The 14,359-nt window shown below is 40.8% G+C and overlaps 1 long non-coding RNA gene across 1 annotated transcript in view; it reads left to right on the plus strand.

Annotated features, from left to right (window-relative positions):
• The window catches only part of LOC133606401 (uncharacterized), a 153,092-nt gene extending 139,320 nt beyond the window's left edge, over nucleotides 1-13,772 (plus strand). Inside the window, exons 2-3 of the long non-coding RNA XR_009815241.2 lie at nucleotides 12,275-12,337; nucleotides 12,419-13,772. This is a non-coding gene — a long non-coding RNA (uncharacterized lncRNA). The remainder of the gene's footprint in view (nucleotides 1-12,274; nucleotides 12,338-12,418) is intronic.
• Nucleotides 13,773-14,359: the final 587 nt, after the last annotated feature.

A 14,359-nucleotide genomic window follows, 5' to 3' on the forward strand; every position in this document is an offset into this window, starting at 1 on the left:
GCAGTAGATGAGGTGAGGGGAGAGAGAAGCCGGCCTGCTTGTCACTTGGGGTCTGTCTGTCAATAGCGACGTATCTCGCCCGCTGGCAAAGAGATCGAAATAACAGCTCAGCATGGAGCAATTATAGCGGCTGTGTAGCGCTTCCCTTTTGCCTGATGTATCGTCTCCCTGAGCACAGTCTAATATACATGTAAATATGGATGCCCAAGCCTCAAGTCCACTTCGCGCAGAAGCATTTCATAACCCAAGTGCCCAGTAACCACGGTGACCAAAGATGTTATGCGGCCATGTTTGATTCCAGGCCACAGTGAGTCAGAATACTTGATTGGATTAATCATCTTCTCCTTGAGGCCAGGATAGGCCTTTCACCAGTATCTTTATCCTCTCCTCCTTCCTGATACAGCGTTCATGCCTTCCCTTGCATATCTTCCCAGCTAAAAGTCCAGACCTCAAAGTCAACCGTTTTATTTATTTATTTTATTTAAATTAGAACAATGCATATTCATCAACATAGAGCAACAATGTAAATATGCCGGAGTTAGCACAATACCTAATTTTCATCTGTTGTCCTAAGGCAGGTTAATACAGTAAACATTCCACAGGTCATGACACAAAAGAATACATAAATCACAAAACAGTACACATTACAAGCATACCATAAGCACAGACCATGGACAAAAAAAATAAATCAAAATTAAAAATACAAATAAAAATTTAATAAAACAAACAACAAACAAAAAAAACATGTGAATAATGTAATTATGCGTGCAGATGAGAGATGTTGGTAATTATAAACCGAATGAGTTCCAATAAATAGTTATATTTTGGCGTAAGTGCTATGTTTGGAGATTTTTGGTGCCACACTGCTACATTTTTCTAAGGAAAAAACATAGAAAAACACCATCTACCACTTGAATGTAGGACACACCCTGGACAAGTCACCACCTCATCGCAGGGCCAACACAGATAAACAACATTCACACTCAAGTTCACACACTTGGGCCAATTAAGTGTTGCCAATCTACCTATGCCCAGGTGCATGTCTTTGGAGGTGGGAGGAAGCCGGAGTAACCGGAGAGAACCCACGCAGTCACGGGGAGAACATGCAAACTCCACACAGAAAGACCCCGAGCCCGGCAATCGAACCCAGGACTGAGATGCAATTTAAGATGATCCTATTGATAACCTATCTCCAGGTGCATGTCTTTGGATATTCTGTAATATTATGACTAGTATTACCCACTGTGTATTAGCTCATCTCTACCTTACACTCTGAAGTAAAGGGAAACTTGACATATTTACTATCACATGTATGTGAATAATGACAGGTTATATGATTATTTGAAATTATATTCTGGCCACCTATTATTGAATGATTTTGCACTTCATTTCTAAATTTTAAAGGGCTACTTGTTTTATTAATAATAGTATGATTACATTATTGCCTAAATTGCTCTCAAAATTATGCTGACTATTATATCGTTTATTGGCAAAAATTTGTGGGACAATATATTGTCCAGCAAAATGTGTTTCGCGGCCCAGGCCTACTCCTACTTATACATTTGTGCCAAGGTTATCTCACAAGTTGGCAACCCTGTTTGAATAGCTATGCTAGCGTTGCTAAAGTTTGTGTCCTCCTGTCCCGGTCCTTAACGTTAGATTGTTTTACGTGGTGTATTGTATGGCATTTTTTATGTTGGCCATGTGCATAGTTACAGTGTATATGTAAAAAAGGGATAGAGTGCACAAACGGTTACAATTCCGGCCTCAAGGCCAGTTTTTGGTCAACACACTTCCAACACATTTACGACCTTTTAGAACATGGTTAGGACATCACCGCAATGATGTTTTATAAGGGCCTTTCAACCAGTGTAGAATATACTCATAAAAGTAATAGGACGTGACAAACTACTTACTAAAATTTGGTTAGATAGATGGTATACTGTGACTCCTGATTAAGAATCTCTTGCAAAGTGTTTTGATGGTCACTGAAACACGCTCCTGTCTGAACCAAAACAAATCCTATGTCTTTCTTCCCGGCTTTGTCCAACTGTTTTTAGTTCATCTACTTACTGTTGCCCTTATCTCCCGTTCGCACAGATTCACTCTAATCCCATTTTCTGTGGCCCGTCCTCCAACTGCCTTCAAGTTCTATTCTTGTCGGCCCCTTTTTTTAAACTTAGGTTTGGAATATCCGATTCGCGCTACCTTTATCCTCTCTCTCTCTGCCCACTTGACCCGTTTTGGTTGTCAACACTCAGCTATGTCCTTTAATTGTACGTTTTTCCATATTTACCAAGTGGATTTTTCATACTGGCACACAAATTGCTTTACCCTTTCGTATAGAAATAACAACTTCTGCCTGCAGAGTTGATGGCTTGTTGCCATGCTGACGTGACACCTGTGGAGGTGACATGACTGCTCTCAGTCTGGCATCTGGCATTTTACAAAGAAAGACAAAAAATATAGACAGTGCAAAGAAGAAACTGTGGATGTGTATACACTTGTCATATTCTGTTTGTCAAGCTGGTACGCGATCATCCCAATCCTTGTGTAGACCACTCAAATAAAAAATTGTCCCAGTCCGCTTGCAAGTGAACTCTGGTCTGGTTTGGTTTGCTTGAGCTCAAATGAGAACATTATATTGGGAAAAGATATAGATTATAAAACTGACAGCAAACAATTCGCAGAAATGACATATATCATAAATTCCAGGCTAAGGACAGCAACTAAATCAGGGATCGGCAACCAAAATGATGAAAGAGTCATATTGGACCAAAAGAAAAAAAAATGTCTGGAGCAGCAAAACATTAAAAGCCTTATATAAGTCTTATAATGAAGGCAACACATGATGTAAGTGTCTATATTAGCTAGCATAGCCTACAATCAAAACGACTATGTCTCGCAGGCTGACACAATTTTTTGTTGACAGAAATGTTGAAATGTAATATTTATTCTACATAATTTTACAACATTGGCTTCTTGGAAGGTGGGATAACTCCTGGAAATTACTCGCTTAGAATGGCCAAAGGTAAAGGGAATGTCATTGTGGCTTGTGCAGCCCTTTGAGATATTTTTGATTAAGGGCTATATAAGTAAACTTTGATTGATGGATGAATGATCGAGATGTGTGTGTCAAAGTTAAAGAACCGGCAGGCTATCTTCTTCCTATGGATTTATTACGATCTTTGCAAGCTGGGTAACATTTGCTGTGGTCTATAATGACACAAAAAGAGATGCAGCCAATATTACATACAGATAATATGTCATGAAACATTCAAATATACATAAAATACACAGAGGACATAAGTAAAGGAAATGAAATGACTACAAACGAGGCATAATGAAGCAATATGCACATACGGCAGTGACGTGCGGTGAGGTTGATGGCTGGTGAGGCACTGACTTCATCACAGTCAGATTTACAAACATATGAACCCTAAAGAGTATCTTATTCACCATTTGATTGGCAGCAGTTAACGGGTTATGTTTAAAAGCTAATACCAGCATTCTTCCCTGCTTGGCACTCAGCATCAAGGGTTGGAATTGGGGGTTAAATCACCAAAAATGATTCCCAGGCGCGGCGCCGCTGCTGCCCACTGCTCCCCTCACCTACCAGGGGGTGATCAAGGGGATGGGTCAAATGCAGAGGACAAATTTCATTACACCTAGTGTGTGTGTGACAATCATTGGTACTTTAACTTAGCTTTAACTTTACACATACAAACTGTAGCACACAAAAAAGCACATTTAATAAAAAAAACATTATTATGGTCTTACCTTTACTTAGAAATTAAGTTCATGCGCCGCAACTAAAGCCCTCACTTAAACTTTCCACGTGCAAGATTGAATCTATTTAAAAAAGTGTAACCGAGGGTTTATAAATGTCGCCTATACTGTATGAAACTACAAAATAACAAACACGGAGGCTCCAGTTTACACGAGGACCACTTTATTTACCTTCTTTCAAAAACCTCTGCAACGTGACATCACTTCCGCTCTTAGCGCCTTCAAAATAAGAGCTCAAGGCATATACTGTATAACAGCGCATAACAGGAACTTAACATCACAAAGAGGAAAGCCCATGAAAATAGGTTACAAAAGTTATTTAATAAGAAGCCAAAAAGTGCAAAAACAATAATGTTCGTGTTGGAAGAGTTGTGAATTAGGTACACCTGCAGTTTGCAGGTGTATCTAATGTTGTGTCCCTGCAGTCATTCACAACTCCTCCAACACCAACATTATTGTTTTTGCACTTTTTGGCTTCTTATGAAATAATTTTTTTAAATAGATTCAATCTTGCACGTGGAAAGTTTAAGTGTGGGCTTTAGTTGATATAACAATTCTACAGCGGGGGTGCAGGAGGCGAGCCTCAGCCAGTGCGTCTTTTGCAGCCGTTTTATGATCGCTCAGCACAAGAAATACGTTACACACATACAGTTGTTGACAAAATACACTGTACATTATATACCTCAGCTAACTAAACTATGGAAATGTATAATATAGTTCATATAGCAATACAGTCTCACTGCACAGCAGGCCAGCAGATAGCCGAGTCATTGCGCAATCCATGTTGCGGCACTGAGTGACGTGCCTCAACTGGCTGCTGTTCACCGCACCGTCTCTTCTCAGTATTTGAACGGCAAATGTGAAAATTCAGCGATTTTGAATAAAAATAATCTAAAACTGGTGAAGTTAAATGGAAAATAACTGTATAGTATAATCGCTGGATACATTTAACAATTTAAATTTTTTTTTTTCTTTTTACATTTTTTTTCTTTCCATGATGGCAGGTGAGGCCCCGCCTCACCTGCCTAGAGTGACTGCACGTCACTGACATACGGCTCACCCATTTTAGCATCGATTAGCTTGCAGTCATGCTCTGACCAAATATGCTGATTAGCACTCGACACAATTCAAAACTATCAACCAAACTTACCTTTCTGCATTTATGCACAACATAACACATTTAGTGGACAAAATGAGACAAAGAAGAAGTGACATAAAACCATACTTGTCAACCTTGAGACCTCCGAATTCGGGAGATGGGGGGGTGGGGGGGTCGGGTGTTGGGGGGGGGGGGGGGTTGGGGTGCGTTGTTTGGTGGTAGCGGGGGGTTTGTATTGTAGCGTCCCGGAAGAGTTAGTGCTGCAAGGGGTTCTGGGTATTTGTTCTGTTGTGTTTTTGTTGTGTTACGGTGCGAATGTTCTCCCGAAACGTGTTGGTCATTCTTGTTTGGTGTGGATTCACAGTGTGGCGCATATTTGTACCAGTGTTAAAGTTGTTTATACGGCCACCCTCATGTGACCTGTATGGCTGTTGACCAAGTATGGCTTGCATTCTCTAATGTGTGTGTAAAAGCCAACGTGACTGGGCCGGCACGCTGTTAATATGGAGGAAAAGCGGACGTGACAACATGTTGTAGAGGACGCTAAAGGCATTGCCTTTAAGGCACGCCCCCAATATTGTTTTCCGGGTGGAAATCGGGAGAAATACAGGAGAATGGTTACCCCGGGAGATTTTCGGGAGGGGCACTGAAATTCGGGAGTCCCCCGGGAAAATCAGGAGGGTTGGCATGTATGATAAAACACGTCTTTCTGTAGAAGCGTCGGAGAAAGTTCTCCATGAAAGAAACTATATTGAGTTCAAGGACCACCAAAATTAGTAGGACAAAACAGCGCTCGCTAAATACTCTCATCAATGAAGCATATTCAATATAAGCAGTGGGATTTCTAACAATTAGGAAGGTTTGTGTCATGTTTGTTCTCCTACAGAAACCATATTAAAAAAAATGCCAAATCCCTACTTTATGCAGCATTTGGTCCAATTACAAAAATGCCAGTTTGAACGCTACATGAACCACACCTAACTGCCCACTAAGTATCTTTTAAAATGTTTTGGTCACGACCAGAGTTCCACAAGCGTGTGCATACAGGGCTTAAAAGTGTGACGTGGAAACACAATAAATCATTGGTCTTACCGTATCTGAATAGAATTTTTACATTAGCTTGACATGACATTGAATAAATATTTACCTCTCGCTCTTTCAACCAAGCCGGAAACAGTGGCAGCTTTGCACATGACTGACTCAAAAACTACTTTGTTCCCCTTGCCATGAAATTGTATAATTCCTCATTAGGCAACCTGCTTTTCTGCCTTGGTTTATAATTTACATACTTTTTTTATTCCACTTGATTATTCTATTTTTGATCTATTACATGATTACTTTGTCTGCTGCACTGCTATTACCACTGCCCTGTATACTGCACATGGTGTTGCTATTGGAACCTTCATATCCCTAAGGGCAACAATATATCTCATCTAATCACTAATTTTGTCAGAATCAAACTATGGCCATTTGGAAGCAAGCATATGCTTCATGCCCTATGTGAAGTTTGTTGGGGTACTGGCCTCTTTCAAAAAGGCAACAGAAAGTGTAAAACACATGACCAAGAAAAATAAATATTTGATTTAAGTTTTTCTAATTACCTATTTACTTCAGCATCATTTCCCCAGCATTTAGCAATTATGAATACAGCTCATCTACATGTTTGCACAGACAGATTTATTTTCAATCAATTTCAAAGTTGCTAATTGGTAAATTATTTCCTTGTTTTCATGTGCTATGTATGACCTTGAGTGGCAATTAACATGCTGCTTTCTGCCAACACATGGAATTGATTTCTCGATTGCCCGTTACATGTTCTTGTTCATTTTAGTGTTTTAGTTTCTATTACATGGATGTAAATTCATATTAAAGAGCATTGTTTTTGTGTGCATTGTTATAGCCTGCTGTTGTGTGGTTAGGTGTTGATGCAGGCAGCAGCACATTTTGACCTCATTCTGGCGTGTTTTACTAGACATCAATCCTGGCCAGCAGGGATTTAAGGTAACATTTTCATGTAAAGCCACTAATGCATACCATCAAAATCAACCAATGGTATTTCATTTGTTGTTTGAAGGGACTTTGTACGCTATCTAGATATGATCGGCATCATTACATCATAACACAACATATCATAACTTATTAAACCGTGGCACTGATTATTTGCCACGCAAAGAGCTGTTAGACGTTGTGTGTCGCTTTTGAAAGTCTGATAAAAAAAAATGTAAAAACGCCAAGTGTTAAAGCCTCTTTTGATCGCTTGTAATGGAATTCAAGCGTGTGCCACAAGCGTAACTAACGATGTGGCTCTGTCGAGTCCCCATGCTGAATTTAAAGCAATTCAGGTGGAATCTGCTGTGCGAATGTATAAAGTAAAAACGATTCTGCAGTGGTCTCTGCCGTGAAAGATGAAAAGAACCCTGTCCATGTTTGAAGTCATGCGTCAGGTTTGTATCTCACATGAGAGATCATCTCAGGTTGCTCTCTTCTCACGTTGCATTATCACCCATTTCCTAATGAGCCTAATGGACTGAGAGGACAGTCTCACCTCTTTAAACTCGATGAGGTCAAGCAGAAAATTGATCTGCATGGTGGGCTAATAGGAGCTGGGCCGTAATGAGACTGACGCCCTGCCTGATTCTTTCCTGTGCCGTTCCAATGACACGTAATAAGCCTGCCATAGTATACGTTCAGGAGAAATTAGCGAAATGTGACTCCAGATAATCTTAATAGGTGACCGTTTTCCACCAACTTAATTTGCCATAACTATTTGTAGTGGTATTGAAATTGCAGTGCATATCTTTTTGCTTGAAATTTGCATGGGAGCACAGATTTTCTCTTTAAGTGCAAAAGATCTCATCCATGTGAATATTATGGAAATTATAAATCCTCATGCCTCATTTGAGATCACAGCAGTGATTTAAATAGCAACATAGTCTTTCAATTATATCATACCTTGTAATTTAACCCTCCACTTGATGAAATCATTTTTTTCTCCAAAAAGGTTGCTGCTTTTTAACTTACAACTTTTGAATTAACGATCACTTTTCCGCTTACCAAGCGCTTCATTAGCCAACTCAGGGGCGCCCTTGAAGTATGAAACGCATAAACTAGATTGCGCTCAATCAAGTGAATGACAAGTGACAGTCTTGTGATCGCAAGTCAAGAAAGAAGATTAAAAATCAAAACATAATCTATAACAAGGTGTCTTTGAATATATACTGCAAAGACACCAATGGAATCATCTGAGATGTGCCTGTGATTTGTACAAGGAAGGGGGGTCCTGCATGATCAGAGTCTCTGCTGGGTGGCTGGCTCAAAAGGACATAAGAGACAACATTATTCTGTAAGATGTGTAAAGCTCACAAGATGTGGATATGTGAGCAAAAATTCAAAGTCTACACTGGACTGAATCCATCCAAGACCCTTGATTCTTTGATGATATTGGATTGCCCCGCACTTTAAGGTATGGACTTGCTCAAAAAATAACCAGACTGAAGGGTTTGTACCCACCCTGAAATGATGCTCCCCAAACCCTAAACCTGTGATAATCACTGTAATAGCCCTGAAAAAACAGTAGTACGGCAACCTAGAAGCACCTTAACCTACGAGCATTTTGAGATACAAGAAGTCCATTCTTCCAAGTATAGACGACCAATGTTCAGAGTGGCCCTTCTCAGCAGAGCTCCCCGCATCATTAAAGAGGAGTTTAGGCACAATGAAGGTGAGCTGCCGCTGTCGCCTCAGAGGAAAACAGCCAAACCGACATCTCTGCGAACTGTGGTCGCTTTCCAAGTTAAATGTCGTACATCAAATGGTAAGTGGATTTTATTTCTATAGCGCTTTTATACCGTCAAGGTAATCAAAGCTCTTTGACACTGCATCAGGAACAACTGCGGGTTCCGTATATTGCTCAAGGATACATCAACAAGGTCACAGGGGAACTCAGGATCAAACCAGCAACCTTCAAGTTGCTTCAACCCTTCTACCAACTGAGCCTACCAACTGCCTCAAGAGTCTACATCAAACCCCGATTGACCAGTTGATCTTTGGGACTCTACTGGTTGAACCTAAAAATATTAGGAACAATGAATGCATTATTATGACATCAGTGCCCTCCCGTCCGATGGACCTGCCAACAGGCACGCATTTTAACCACAGGACACACCCGCACACCTCGCCACTCTTTAGTTTCACATCCTGCCAGTCTCGACACCGTGTCCCCACCCCAAGAATTGTCACACACCACCCTGGCTCGTCTCGCAAACATGTGTTGCATGACCTGCTCATCAAAAAATAAATCGAGCTGCGGCAATGCATTAAGGCTGACAGCTCTCCTCTCTACCGCGACCACCATGGTTCACTCGCGACGGGAAGCTCACAAGCCAACTAGAGTTTATGAACACTGTGGGTACTGATTTTTCTTGTTTTGTTGTGGACACCAGGGGCGTCACTAGGTTTTAAGAACAGAGAGAGCATAGCCCCCAGGAGATCCACATGATGCAAGTGCGCGAAGCGTACGAGCAAAACATTTTTGCACCTGCAAGATATTTTTGTTCACAGTTAATTGTTATGATCCGTTGTCCGGATCATAATTTATTTTGGCTTTGATTCACTTGTGGTTTAAGTTCTGTTTCAGCACCCCTGTTTTGTGTTTTTTGGTTGTCATGGGTGCTGATTGTTTTCACCTGCCTCTGATTAGTGTTCGGGAGGCTCACCTGCTGCCGGACACTAATCAGAGAGCTATATAGTCCTGGTTTTCCCCGTCACTCCGTCTCGTGCTTTTGTTTGCTTTACGCAACTGCTAACGTTTGTTCCTTGTGTGTCTCGAGCTAAGCCTTGCCTTATGCGTTCCGTGTTTGCTCCTGGTGCTATAGACATTCCCTGTGTGTTCGGCACACTCTCCTTGTGTTCGCTTGTTTTGTTCATTTCTGTTTTTGTGAATGATTTATAGTAATGAATCGTTTCTTACCTGCACGCTATCTCCGGAGTTCCTGCTGCGTCATATCGGAAGAACAATCCGCGTACCAGCATGCCTCCTCGTCCCCGTTACATTTATTATGATAATCACATCTAAATGAGCTCAGGTGTTTTTTTCACAGCTAGAGTAAGTGACAGAAATGATTATCTTTTCTGATTACCTGTCAGTGATAGCCCTGAAAATTTTTGAAGGATAACAATTTTAGAAGGTTGGTTAATTTGACCAAGTTAAATGCTAACAATTTGACTTGGTCTGCTAGCCAGGTTTTTATTCATCAAAATTGGGAGCACTTGGTTAAATCAATTGTTACTTCCAGCAGTTGTAAAAAAAATATACTTTCTTGAAAAACTTTTGTATGTCCACCTTTAGGCTAGTCCTCTTAAAGTTGCTGCTTTCTGTCTGGCTCTGGCTGTAGCAGGGCCGTAACTAGGATTTGACAAATACCGAGGTCAACAATTGGTGGTCCAAGGTTTGAAAGGCTGAAAGCATGGGTATCCCAGTACTATATAAATAATATTACCGTATTTTTCGGACTATAAGTCGCTCGGGAGTATACGTTGCATCGACCGAAAATGCACAATAAAGAAGGAAAAAAACATATATACGTCGCACTGAAGTATAAGTCGCATTTTTGGGGGAAATGTATTTGATAAAATCCAACACCAAGAATAGACATTTGAAAGGCAATTTAAAATAAATAAAGAATAGTGAACAACAGGCTGAATAAGTGTACGTTATATGATGCACAAATAACCAACTGAGAACGTGCCTGGTATGTTAACGCAACACATCATGGCAAGAGTCATTCAAAAAACTATAACATATAGAACATGCTATATGTTTACCAAACAATCTGTCACTCCCGATCGCTAAATCCGATTAAATCTTCTTCCTCTGTGTCGCCTCTGGTATGTCTTTTCTTTCTGCTGCTCGATTGCTGTTCTCTGCAGCATATTTCACTATGTCCAGCTTGTAATCTGCAGTATATGATTTCCTTTTCTGTGCCATTTTAGTTCAGCCCTTCTCAGATTTTATAAGTTACCGCCAATGTTGATGTGATCCATTTTAATAGCTCTGGCAGTAGCGTATAACATATAGCAGTTAGCATATCATGACCCACAATGCACTTCTGCCATGACCCGCCCCCGGCGAATTCTTATTGGTTGGCGCGTGAGTGACGATTGCTGACGTGTGTGACTATTGCGGACATTTTCTTCGTCGCTCACGCGAATGAGATAAATAATATTATTTGATATTTTACGGTAATGTGTTAATAATTTCACACATAAGTCGCTCCGGACTATACGTCGCACCCACGGCCAAACTATGAAAAAAACGTTGACTTATAGTCCGAAAAATACGGTACCTTGAGCAACACAAGGAGTTTCCAGAATAACAAAAGCTTTCCCTGGGGTAGAACTATCACATGAAGATCACAGTGAATAATGCCAGGGTGTATTAATATTTATTAAAACTCATATTCCTGCAAATTTATAGTTAATTGGTCTGCACATTTTTGTAAAAAATAAAATAAAATAAAATCACACCAGTATTTAGGGGGGAATAAAAATGTCATAAATAGGCCTAACGACACCCATGGTGAAAATACCAAACAAAGCATTGAGATGTGAAAAAGCAGTGATATACAATACGATAAAACAAAGCAGTCAGTTAAAAAATTACTTCTCTGTTCACGCCCTCTTACTCAAACAAAAAAATGTGCCAGGTTAACAGACAATTTTACTACTTCCAGCGCTGATGTGAGACAACCAATATCATATGACTTGCATCCATGCATATGTGACAATGCAATGAACATGTATATCTGTAAATACACTACAGTAAGACTATAGTGGCCACAAACAGCTGGCCTCTACTGTAGCGTGCCCAAAGTGAGCACAGAGGCTGTCTGTGGGGCTGATTTGAGATATGAGTATTACGAGTTACGAGTTTGGTTGTGGAACGCAATGCGCTCAAAGGTTGATGTACCACTGTACCCTAATCTTGGTAGCAAAGATTCATTAGAAACTGTACTAACCCACAGTATATTTAAAGCGTAAAATAGGGAACATAATCCAAATCCCGGGATATGAACTGAAATACCCCTGATAACCCTGGGTATGAACTTAATTGGACTTGGATATGCCCTAATCCTGGAATAAAACTGGAGAACGCAGATCCTCACCACAACTGGGCTGGCCCAGAATAAAGGCTATAAGGTTTATTTTAGGTTAGGCCAAGTGTATGCACCCTAGGGGGTGCATACACTTGGCCTAACCTAAAATAGCATGAGTGCATAACCCAAGATATCAAATGGACTATGAAAGATAAACCTATTAATGCCATGTTTGGACCATTGACCATCGGCAGTATACTAAAATGTTCATCATCCTTGTTTGCTTTTCTAGATCATCCCCAAGTGTTTCTTCTTCCTCCGCCGTTTCCAGGTTCTCCCTTTTGTCAACATTCAGGTGGATCCGACATCATCTGTACGATTCGTGAGCTGCCAAATCTTTCAAAAAACACCAACGCCTCTACTTTCTGTCTCCCAGTCAGAAGCAGGGGGTGCATCAGGCGCGTGACAACCCCCAACCCGTCCCCCCAGTAAAAGCAGCATATCTTATACCCTGGCTGTCAATACACGGGCGAGGATGAGACACCTGCTTTTGGAAGAAATTGCCACAATTTCAGCTCCACACCTCAAGATCTTAGCGGCCCTGCAAAGATCTCTAATGAGGAAGCATAGTGAAGGAGAGCGGGTGATCATGCGACGTGTGTCACAAGACAAGCGCTGTTGACATTTTAGAATAGACACACCTGTCGATCATGCCCGTGCTAGCCACTCTATGCAAAATTCATTTTATTTTTATGTTGTGTTGTTTGGTCTCGGAGGCGCTTTGATTGAAGCTTCCAGTCTGCGGCGACCAATGTTGGAGAAATCCAATGCATACAGTATGCTTACAGTGTGGGATATTAACACAGTCTATAGTCTGGAGCTTGCATTCTCGATTTCCCTGGACGTAGCATACATTCTGTTGGTTTGCTATTAGCATTATCTTTTTACCTCGCAATACATGTATTATACTGTAGAGCTACGCTCTCTGAAGACCAATCATAACATAAATATATGACACAAAAGTGTAAATAATTCAACAATGGAACAATGCATGCATGGGCTCTTCCTTGTGTCCTTGTGTTTTTAGATCTGTGTTAAATCACTGACAGGATCCATGATTGACTACTAGGTAGGGGAGTGGTGTGTGTGTCAGAAACAGGAGATTGAATCAGAGGTGAAATGTGTGTTTGTGTGGGTCTGTGAGGGAGATTGAGGAGTTACTGTCTCCGTCACAAAGACGTAATGCGAAGGGACGGCTGGTGTCAGAACAAAGGAATCAAAAATAAAAAGTCCAGCGTAGATGTGCTCATCGCTGTGCACTGATGTGAAAACGAGCGCTCGCCGTGACACAAGCAAAAGGCTGTGAAAAGGAGACTGAGTCACTTTGCGTCAGCGCAATGTCACCTCTGACGTCCAAACAAGAGGGATGCTGACATGCTCGACTGAGCCCTGACGTTTGATTCCCAGTCTCGGGGTATCTTATAAACAAATAAACTGGCCTGTGGGTGACTTGAATGCAATTAAAAGGAAAGATTTGTGTGTCAAATCTGCTCTAATCATTAAATGTGATGTTTCTAGTGAGATAAACTGTGTAACTAAAGACTTGCTATTAAACATGAGATGCATTCTCTTTGTGGCTGTAAAACCCACTGGCCTGTGGCAGCTGCAGTCCCACTGATGTGCCCATGCTCCCTCGTGCCCTCTGCTGCTTGCTGACTGAGCGGGGGCATCCTTGGAGGAGTTTCTCGCTCTGGTGACTGCTCCAGATTCGACCAGGGTCATGTGCTATGAGGAGGGCTCTTTTTCGAGAATGCATTTGTTGTCATTTGTTGTGAACGGCATGCCATAGGGGTGTCAAAACGTTTTCCACTCAGGGCCATATAGTGAAAAATCAAAGGATGTTTTTATGGATTTTGATATATTTCATTTTCAAAATTGACACAATATATTTTTTTTTTTTATTTAAAAAAAAAAAGAAGAGCCAGAATGTCAGCTTTGTGTTAGTAGGGGTGCCTGATACATATCGGACAGATCATTATTGTGATGATGCAAGGAGTTATGACGTCATGCCGATAGGTCCGATAAGAATAAAAATAGCCCAGATGACCAATTAAAAGAAGAAAAAAAAAAACACTAAAGAGGCGAGATTACCACGACTTTGCTGTTGGTGGGTTAGGGTGAGCAAATCAAGTGCTCCTTTTCTCCTATTTGTGTTGTAAACTTCCCCTGAGCTTATCATAAACTGGACTTGGACTTTTTCACTGTTAGTGACATCCACAAAGAGGAAAGAACATTGCACATCAACACATTAAATAAGATTTAAAATAGGTTTATTGGTTACCTGTATCGTGCCTAAGTAGCAGGAAGTTATTTCGTA

The sequence above is a fragment of the Nerophis lumbriciformis genome, linkage group LG05 (genome assembly GCF_033978685.3).
Source record: "Nerophis lumbriciformis linkage group LG05, RoL_Nlum_v2.1, whole genome shotgun sequence".
NCBI classification, from domain to species: domain Eukaryota; kingdom Metazoa; phylum Chordata; class Actinopteri; order Syngnathiformes; family Syngnathidae; genus Nerophis; species Nerophis lumbriciformis.